Raw genomic sequence first — 9707 nt, 5'->3', positions numbered from 1 at the left:
GATCAGAAAGGGAAAAAGGCACATGGATGTTAACAAGTTCCTTGGGGCCAGCTTGCTCCCGAAGTGGAAGCAGAGCCTGAGGAGAAGATTTCAGAGCAGAGGGCCATTGAGCAGCTATCCTTCCAGTAGGTGCATGTGAGCAATCATCTGTAGAGCAGCTACAGAGCTGCTGCCGGTCACCCTGGGAAACACGAGCAGATGGTGTCTCACTGTGTGCCTTGCAGTGAGAGGACTGCTGTCGGCAGCACAATGAAGCATCATGTGCACTGCAACAGGGCGGCTGTTGTAGTTCACAAGAGGAGCCACAAGGAGACGCCTGTTGACAGTGAGGGTCCTGGAAACATGGCGGCACCCTATCACGTGACCCAAAACATGGCGGCGCCTGGGAACATGGCGGCGCCCTGTCACGTGGCCCAAAACATGGCGGCGCCCTGTCGCCATGTGGCCCTCCTGAACATGGCGGCGCCACACCACATGGCAGAGGGTTGCAACATGGCGACTGTTCCCCGCACAAGCTGGAACAATCACGCAGCCTGCTGGAAGGACATAGCGACCGAGACCTAGTATGGTGGGCAGGCGGTAAGAATGCTGTAGGGGATACAGAATTCTCAGGAGAGGTCGGAGACTGAGAGGAAGCACTAACAGAGGGATCAGAGCCGCTGGGAGAGATATGGGTCCCTGGAGATGGAGGGGGAGAGGATTGAACATCGGGAGATAACTGCGACACAGAGGGATTAGAGCTGCTGGGAGAGTTATGGGTCCTGGAAGGCAGAGAGGGAGAGGTTCACACCGCGGGAGGTATCTGCGACAGAGAGGAATTAGAGCTGCTGGGAGAATCAGGCATAGGGGGAGGGGAGAGCGGTCCAGCAGGAGGTAACGGCAGGGAATGAGTTTGGTGGTAGGCAGGTGGTGGCCGGGAAAACAACAGAGGGCAGGATGGAAAAGTTTGCGGCGCAGTAGACTTAGCTAAAAGTATCTCAGCGGGAGCACAAGACTTAATGAGAGATGGGCGTGTTCTCAGAATAAGAAGGGCTTGGACATAAGGGAGTTCTAATAACTTGTTGCCAGCTTGACAAAAATCATACAAGTTCCTGAGAATGCAGGGGTCAAATGTTCCTTTTTTGGGCCAAGGCTTGCCGATAAGCGGATAGGTTGGCCAGACCTCCTGGCAGTAAAAAGTTAGTTGTTTAGTTTTTATGGTACCTTTAATTTTTAGAGTACTTAAATTGGAAATTAGGCATTGTAAAGGCGTCTTTTGGGAGTTAGAAAATACGTTCCCCATGACTGATTCAGGCAAGAAAAAAACCGGAGGTCCAGAAAAAGTCGTCACTTATTTGTGGTACCACGCGGCGGCTACGGTTCCAAAAACTCGTAAATTCCAGTCGTCACTGAGAGATTTACGAATGGAGTCTACATGGGGTCAGTAACAGTTTTGCCCGTGAAAGCGCAAGGCTTTAAGGGAAGTGAGGCATTCTTTCAGTGTGGGCGGTCCCAAAGATCCCTGCTTTGGGCTATCCAAACCCAAAGAACGTGAGAGATTTTGTGGACGCAGGTTTGCCCAGAAAGAACCCTGCCCTGGGCAGTCCTAAGGACATGAAAATACACAGACCCACGCAGACGGGGAGAACATTCCACTGGGGCTGCCCAGTGCGAAAAGTTCCCCAGGGAGTGCTCACCTGAAATCAGTCTGGCCGATGTGGAGTGCAGGCGGCTGGCGACAGGAACGTCTCGGGAGAGGAAAAAGTTCGGGTTTAATCCAGGATGTTATCTGGTTATCGGCGAGGAAACTCTGGGTATGTGGCCCAAGAGTCAGTTGCCTGCCGATCGAGTCATGGCACCAAATGATAGAGTTATTTCCAAAAGATGAAAAATATTAACAAAAGATGAGAAATATAAAATAAAAAGCGGCCTTTATTCTGAGAACACGGAGAGAGATGACCGGCACCCCCACTGCTGGCGTCCAGCGACCTCTCCGGCGGACACGTGGTGTGGGGGCCTGTAAATAGCCTCGGTTTGGGGTGAAACCTAAGGCGGGCATTAGGGATATACAGGTAGCCCATTGGTCCTAGGTTTGGCGCCATATGTAAATCCCCAGGGGCGGGAAGATGGCGTCACAGGTAACTTCCTAGGGGCAGGGCAAGATGGGGCTTCCTGCTTCCGGTTGTGGCTTTCCTGGCTACAGTGTCGTGTCTGGGCCAAAACCTTTCAGTGAGTTCGATCCCCAGTACCAATAAAAAAGAAAAGACAAAAAAAATAATGTAATTAGAAATAAAGTGTGAAGCTCAGTGTGGTAGCGTGTGCCTCTAATCCCAGCACTTGAGAGGCAGAGGCAGGAGGAGGATCACTGAAAATTCAGGCCAGCCTAGGCTACAAAGTGAGTTCAAGCCCAGTCTCATCTATAGAGCAACACCTTGTCTGCAAAAAACAAAACAAAAACCCCTGGAAATAAAGTATGAAGTTTTCCTAGAATGTACACATTACTGGGCTAATATTCACCTTTTGCTGGACTAATACATTCCTGATAGCCTTAGTAGCATCTTTTGGCGGGAGGAATTAATATGCAAGAGTTCTACCCTGTTCACAATTTGTCCTGAGACAAGTGCTGAAACGTTTTGCTGGTCAAAATCCAAAGGGTAGTGGGTTTGACGAGGAGTTCTGAAGCTGATGAGTACCAAGGTATGGCAGCAGTAGGTCAGCAGGCCGTCTCATTGTTCATACTGTAATTACAGGTCTCCTTGTACTTCTGAGGTGGCATATTATTGGTCCTTAAGGTTTGTTCGTATTTAATCTCTCTTTGATGTCATAAATGATGCTGATTTTATGATCGCCTAGGTGACATAGTTGTTGCTCTGAACTGGTTTTCTTGGGATGTCAGTATCTGAATTGCCTTGGCGTCACTAACAGTAGAGAAGCCCCTTACTGCAGAACTGAGTATTGGGCCAAATCCCCTGCCATCCTGCATCCCAAGTGAGTGGAAGTGATTGGATCCTCGGTGACAGGCAAAGGTCAGTGCTTAGTCATTCCCAGAGAACACAACTGAAAATCAGCCTTTAACTAAAGAGCCCTCCATACTAGAGACAAGGCTTTCCACTCTAGTTCACAAGGCTGACAGAGAAAGATGAGCAAAAGAATGAGAACACAAGCCAATAAAATGCCCCAAAGCTCCCAACTTCCCCAACTGATCCATGAGGCATCAAAAGAGAGCAAACCAAAAGCCACACAGCTGAATCATGTGAAATGATGTCAGAGGAGATAACAAGACAGATCAATAAGGCATTTGGAAAGCTCACACAAGAAATTAGCAAACAGATAATGGGCCAAATGAAACAATCAGCAAGTCTATGGGAGACATTTTTTAAAAGTGCTAGCAAAGGTAAATAAAATGATGCAAAACATAAATGACCAGCATAGAAAAGAGTAAGAGTTCATAAAAACACTCTAAATAGAAATTTAGGAGATTAAAAATTCTATCTAAAGTATGGGCAACAGAGTAGCCAATGTGAGGACAGAGGGTCAGCACTAGAAATTAAGGCTGTGGTCAGTGACCAGTTCATGAAAGATACAGGTATTCCTCATGAACAACTTCTCATATGGCTGTACAGTTATGACTGAGGCTCACTGTTTCGACTTAACAACTGGCCTTTTTTGGTACAGTTCTGTACATCTTGTTTACACAGCCTCAGTGCCTTTTTTTATGGTACCAGGGATCAAACTCAAGACCTACAGCTTTCCAGGCAGGCGCTTATGCTGCTGAGCTAAATCCCTAGCCCCCATGATTCACACTGTTATAATAAAAATGATAAACCATCTTATTACTCATCGCATAAGCTGTACTGAATTATACTAACATGTAAAATATAAAACATCGCTTTCTTCACATTTAGGTAACACACCAGGAACTAATGGGAGTAATAACATCTGGATTCCATGGTAGCCAGCACAGGTGAGGTCTAAGGAGGGATTAGGAAGGCCCAGGAAGATGGAAATCTGCTGGGCTAGAGGAGGACGGAGGGCCTGTGGTTGAGCCAACACTTCCCTTCACCACTCCCCCACTCCTCACCTCTCTCCACACTCAGGAATCCTTTGTGATGCCTCTGGACTCCTCACCCTCCCCCACTCATCACCCCTCACCCACTGGTCACCCCTCCCTAGACTCAGGAGCCCTTTGTGATGCGTCTGGAATCCCCAATTCCCAAGAGAACTCTCAGACTTCAGTTGCCTGAGGGTAACACTACAGTTCAGATGATAAGGAGGTTTTCTCCTGAAAATCCTGGACAAACCCCAGTTCCACTCCTCGGGCAACAGATGTCATCCCTGCCTCTGCTGTGGACTGGTGGTGCTCACCTCTGGACCAGGCTAGCTTTCCGGCTAACTGGCAAAAAGAACACTAGAAAGGTAAGGAACCATGGGTCCAAACCAACAGCTTGTCTCTTTCCACCACTGTGCTCTACAGCTTTTACTGATCAAGACAGAGACTTAGCCAAGGAAGGAGACAGAGGGCGTCTGGATTTCCTCTTGGGGAACCGTCTGCCCACCTAGTGCCATGTCCCAGCCTGGAAGTAGACCTCACAGGCTGAGCTGTTCATCTTCTTCCCCTGCTAGGTCTCATCCCCTGCAACCTGGAGAAGATCCTTCGGTTCCAACATAGATCCAAGGAAAAACAGTGCCTTAGTTGAGGAAGATTAATTTTAAACAGTATATTTCATAAGCCTGAATGTCTTCACCTCTTGAATTCCACAAAGACCACTTGACAATGGCTGGGAAATCCAGGGTCAAGGAACTCTGGGAGTGACTCACAGGCTGCTGATGTTTACCCATACAGATGGCTCCTACACTACTTTCAGGGAAGAGATCAGCACTGAAAATGGCCAACGGCCTGGCCTAGGTCACAGGAACAAGTTCCTGGACCAGTCCCTGATTGTCCCATAGACCAGCAGGGGGAAGAGGCAATCACAGGGATTTGTGCACATCGGGGGAGGGACGGGGGTAAAATGAAGGAGCTTCATGGATGGGATACTGGCCAGGAATGGTCTCTACTGTGCCCAGTCTGCTGCCAGCCCACATTTCCCCCTCCCACAGCTCATGTACAGGGGAAAACAGGATATCCCCCAGTCTTGGTCTCTATATCCAACAATCAGAGAAAAGAACTTCAGGGAGGAAAGGCAGATTTCTGATTATGGTTTCATAAGTTTGAATCCATGAGCAACTGGCCTCAAGGCACATACATCACAATAGGAGGTCTTGGTGGAGAGCAGTGGCTCAACTCATGAAACACAGAACTGGAGTGGGTGAAAGAGCCTGAGAAATATATAGCCTTCAAAATCCTGCCCCTAGCACCCTATTTCCAAGTAGGGCCACCACCTAAGAGCTCCTTCAAGTGCAAACTCTTCCACTGATGAGATTAGTATCCTTCTATTCATGTTGACAGTCAAGAGAAATGACCCCAAGGAATCCTCATTCCAGAGTGTCTGCTCTGTGCCCAACAGGGAGTGGGTTATAAATCCCCTTCTAGAGGGCCTCAATTTGTCCTCTGGGGCAGAATCCTACAACAGCAAGTGCCACTGAGGTAGATGATACTGTGATGTGCCCTGTCCAAGCATCTTCCAGGCCCCTAGAGATGGGGCTATACAGCCCCTCACTGTGTGGATAGGGGACCCACACACCTCTTTTGGTCAAGATTGTTTTTTGTTTGCAAACCATGTTAGCCTCCAGGGCAGACCAAACAGTAAAAGCAGAGTGAGGTCCTTGACTCTGACACCACTGAGTACCCTTGATACAGGGGAATGAAATTTCCAACCTACTAGAGGTTCAGTAAGAGTTCGTGTTTTGTAAAATTGAAGAATGAATTTTAGGACCAAGGAGGTTAAGAGCAGAGTATATTTATTGAAAGAAAGCTTCTGTCTGAGCGAGAGACAAAAAGGGTCCCAAGTGGTTGCCAAGGACACTGTCTTTCCCAGGGGATTTTATAGAGCAAAACCATGAAATATGATCAGTTCAAGTTGGGGAAGACATAGGAACTCACAAGGCTGATGGGCATGAGGTAGGACAGAACTATGGTCAACCCATAAGATTAAATCAGGTAAAATAGATTCAATCAGGGACAAATGGGGAAGCCAGTCACCTAGCAAGTGGGCTTGCTTAAAGAGCAGTGGGGTGGGCGAGTGACTCCTGGCTTGCTCCAGGTAATCCATACCTATTTAGAATATTAATGCCTAATGTTTATACTTAGAGTGTTGTTGCATTTGTTTTGTCTTTTATATTGAGATCTGGCCCTTAGCAAAGGTGTCTGTCTCCTCCAAGGTTGCAAGGTATCTGGTCTTTGGCACTGGTTCCTTGGAGGGCCTAGCCCTGTCTGACTGCCTATAATATTTCTAACTAACTCAGCTGCCTGAAACACTTTCAGAGACCTGAAAAGCACATTCTGGGTGGGAAATGAAAGGATTTTGCCCTAAATGGGACTCTGCAGCAATGGGAGGTTGGGAGGCAGTAGATCACCTTCCCTGCCCCTAAGCAATTTACCTGTGGCCTGAAATGAATTCCAATGGGCTACCTGTGCATCAGTAATGCCCCTTAGGCACCACCCCAAACCTAAGCTATATGTATGCCCCACACCATATGTCCAGCCTCAGTGGTCAGGGCTTCTCTCTCTGCATTCTTAAAGGCCACTTTTATTTCATATTTCTTTTTAGCCGCACTGAAAATTCTATCAGGAAAAAGTAGACTTGGGGCCTAGGACTGGGTAGAGGAATGGTTCCACACAGGGTGATGCTGATGGACCAGTTAGAAGCAGACAGGAGCATGTTCCTGTCCTTCCTGCTGCCACTGGCCCAGTCCTACATGAGTGCACTAATATATCCAGTGACACAGAGAATGTTCAAAATCCTACATGGAGACTCTCACAGAAACCTCCATGGACACCTACATCCTCATACCATGACAGACACTTCCACAGAGCCCCTCATGAACACATACACTGAGAAACACCCCGAGAGTTCTCCCTCAGGATCCCCCAGAGTCCTTTGCAAAGTCCCTGACCAAGATTCATACTGAGAAAGAGACCTAATGCTTCACACACCAGAAGACACCCCAACAGAAACCCAGAGATGTGCAGGCACACCCACACAGACCTCCAGAGATCCAGAGACCCGAACCAGCTCTATCAAACCCAGGACACACTGACACTCCCACAGAGGCCCACATTGAGAGACACCCACAAAGGGACTTACTCTGACCTACTTATTCAGAGACCCATACTGAGGGAACCCCAAAGAGCCCTACTTGGCGACTGACACCCACCCTGCCTGACCTAGACCCCCCCCCCATATGGACACAATTAGGTAATAAACATCTCAGGAGGAGCTCCCTCAGAAATGGAAGGACCAACTTCAAGGACTGCACAGATATTGCAAACACATCCACCTACACCTTCACAGAGCCCTGGATGGAGATTCACACCAGGAGCGACTTCAGTGATGTCTCAAGGTAACCTCAGTCAGAAATCTCAGACAGTGACTGCCTCAAGAAAATCACTCAGCCTCTCAGACCTTCCACAGCTCTCAGAGCCTCCTGAAAGATAAGCACATATACACCTCCCCTACGGGACACACACATGGGCACCAGACAGATGCCTTGCCAAAGGACCCTCACACACAACGTGTTCGGAGACCTCACAGCCACTGAGGAAAAGATATCCCGCAGTGACCTCCCCATAGACGTACCCAGTGAGTAGGAGACGGCACAGCGACCTCTCAGAGACCTTGTATTGAAGTTCCCAGAGCTCCTGCAGACTTGTTGACCCACTAGACTCCCACAAGACTAACGCAGACACAGGATGCAGAGGCCTGCCTCTGCCCCACAGAGGCCCTGCACAGAGTTCTCCCCTAGAGGTCTCAAAAACCATCACCTAGATGCACCCAACCCTGGAGGCCTCCCAGACATCTCCTCCTAAAGAGCCCTCTGGCACAGAGATACTTCAGACACATCTTTCTCTCACAGCTGGAAGCGCCCTCACCTACTTGGTCTGCCAGTACACACATTGCTAGTCTCCGCCATTATAAAGGCCTTTCCCTTAGCTCGAATCACACAATTTGTTGCTCATTCACTCAGGCTCTACTCTTTCTTTATCTTCTCCCACCTGAATCTTTTCATTCCTGTCCGCTGAGGACTACCTTAGATTCTACATTCCCAGCAAGACCTGTGTGTATGGATTTCCCTTGGAATACAGCCTAGAATCATAATGGTAAATTAAGCACTTAATTTCTTTAAAATAGGCACAAAAGAACTATATAGGGTGTCCACAAACCTGTGCTTCACCACAAATTTAAAATTCATTACAAATTAAGGGTATCAAAAAGCAAGTTAACTCTTTGGCTAAAGAAGTTGTAAGTAAACCAGCATTGCCCTCTGGGCCAGGAAGCCTTAGACAAAAAAAAATTCCTGAACATGAAAGGAGAATCTGCCTTCAAGATAAGAATAAACTTAATGGAAGGAAGACAGAGGCCTTTTGAGAGATAAAGCTGAGACTCAGAGCCAAGAGGAGGAGATAATAAAACAAGGAGCTGGTAGAGAATATTAAAACCTCTGACGTGTGAGGTGCTGTCTCCAAATATGGGGGTTAGCAGTGGCCTTGCATAGTTCTCTGACATCAAGCTTTATTCTTGTAAGTTTAGAACTGTAACCTAGATGAGTCACAACCTAGAAAACTGACCGACATGACTACACGGTGAGGTATTAAGATGTCCTCAGGACAAAAAATACAGAAAAAATTCACTGCCTGCCTGTCTGACCTCAGATGCTTGGAGACTTAAATGTAATACAAGATCACAAAGCACTTAAAAGTATGTCAGAAGTATATACTGCTTTCCAGTGTATCAAATATGAATTACAATCTGATGAAAAAAATACAAACTTCTGTTTATATGCTAATAAAAGAATAGGCACGGTACGCTTAAATCACAATGCAGGAGGTATTTTGGCCAATTTTTCTTATCAAAGAATAAAAATGAAAGCCAAATAGATTCAAAGGCTCAACTCTGTAAATAATATTCCTTAGAGTTATGTGGGGGGCTGGGGATATAGCTCAGTGGCGCAGTGCCTGCCTGGCAAGCATTAAGTCCTGAGTTGGATTCTCAGTACCCCCTCAAAGAAAATAAATAAAGTTATCTGGGAGTCAGTCTACTGTCCAAGATCAGTGGCATACGTTGTTTTTATCGTGATTCAACCAACCATGATGTGGTGCTTACCGCATACATAAAGTGAAGGACACGGCTGTCCTTCACATGGGGTTGCCACAGGTTCCACAGAAAACTATTCTCACAGGACTCCCCACCAAAATGCTCTCCTCCTAAAAGCTGGAATGTGCTATTGTATAGACTGAATCTAGTTTCTTTTGAAAGAGCGTAGAACACAATTACATATTAATTAATATTAGTTACGAAGCTTAACTGCAAAACGTTTCTCCCCACCTTACCAACCAGGAGGTGTTTATTATATACACAGTGAGGTGATATTCAGAAGACCAGATTTGCAGTCTTCAACCCTAACTAACCAGCTGCACACCCTATGACCAATCAGCTCATCATTCTGCTCTTCAATTTCTTCATGAGCAAATACAATGACTGACTTCACCAATCTCTAAAGACATTCAGACTTTCATTCAGGCCAATAATATTATTTGAACAGATTCCTTCTTTTCTGAATACCAGACA

At 46.9% G+C, this 9707-nt stretch overlaps 1 long non-coding RNA gene across 1 annotated transcript in view; it reads left to right on the top strand.

Annotated features, from left to right (window-relative positions):
• Window positions 1-737: 737 nt before the first annotated feature.
• The window catches only part of LOC134476323 (uncharacterized), an 84869-nt gene continuing 75899 nt past the window's right edge, over window positions 738-9707 (top strand). The window contains exon 1 of the long non-coding RNA XR_010047878.1: window positions 738-4395. This is a non-coding gene — a long non-coding RNA (uncharacterized LOC134476323). The remainder of the gene's footprint in view (window positions 4396-9707) is intronic.

Source organism: Cavia porcellus, unplaced genomic scaffold (assembly GCF_034190915.1).
Source record: "Cavia porcellus strain 051 isolate PalLab524CR breed Dunkin Hartley unplaced genomic scaffold, mCavPor4.1 scaffold_1, whole genome shotgun sequence".
Classification (NCBI taxonomy): domain Eukaryota; kingdom Metazoa; phylum Chordata; class Mammalia; order Rodentia; family Caviidae; genus Cavia; species Cavia porcellus.
The sequence above is the reverse complement of the archived record's forward strand: the minus strand, read 5'-3'. Positions and strand labels throughout refer to the sequence as shown.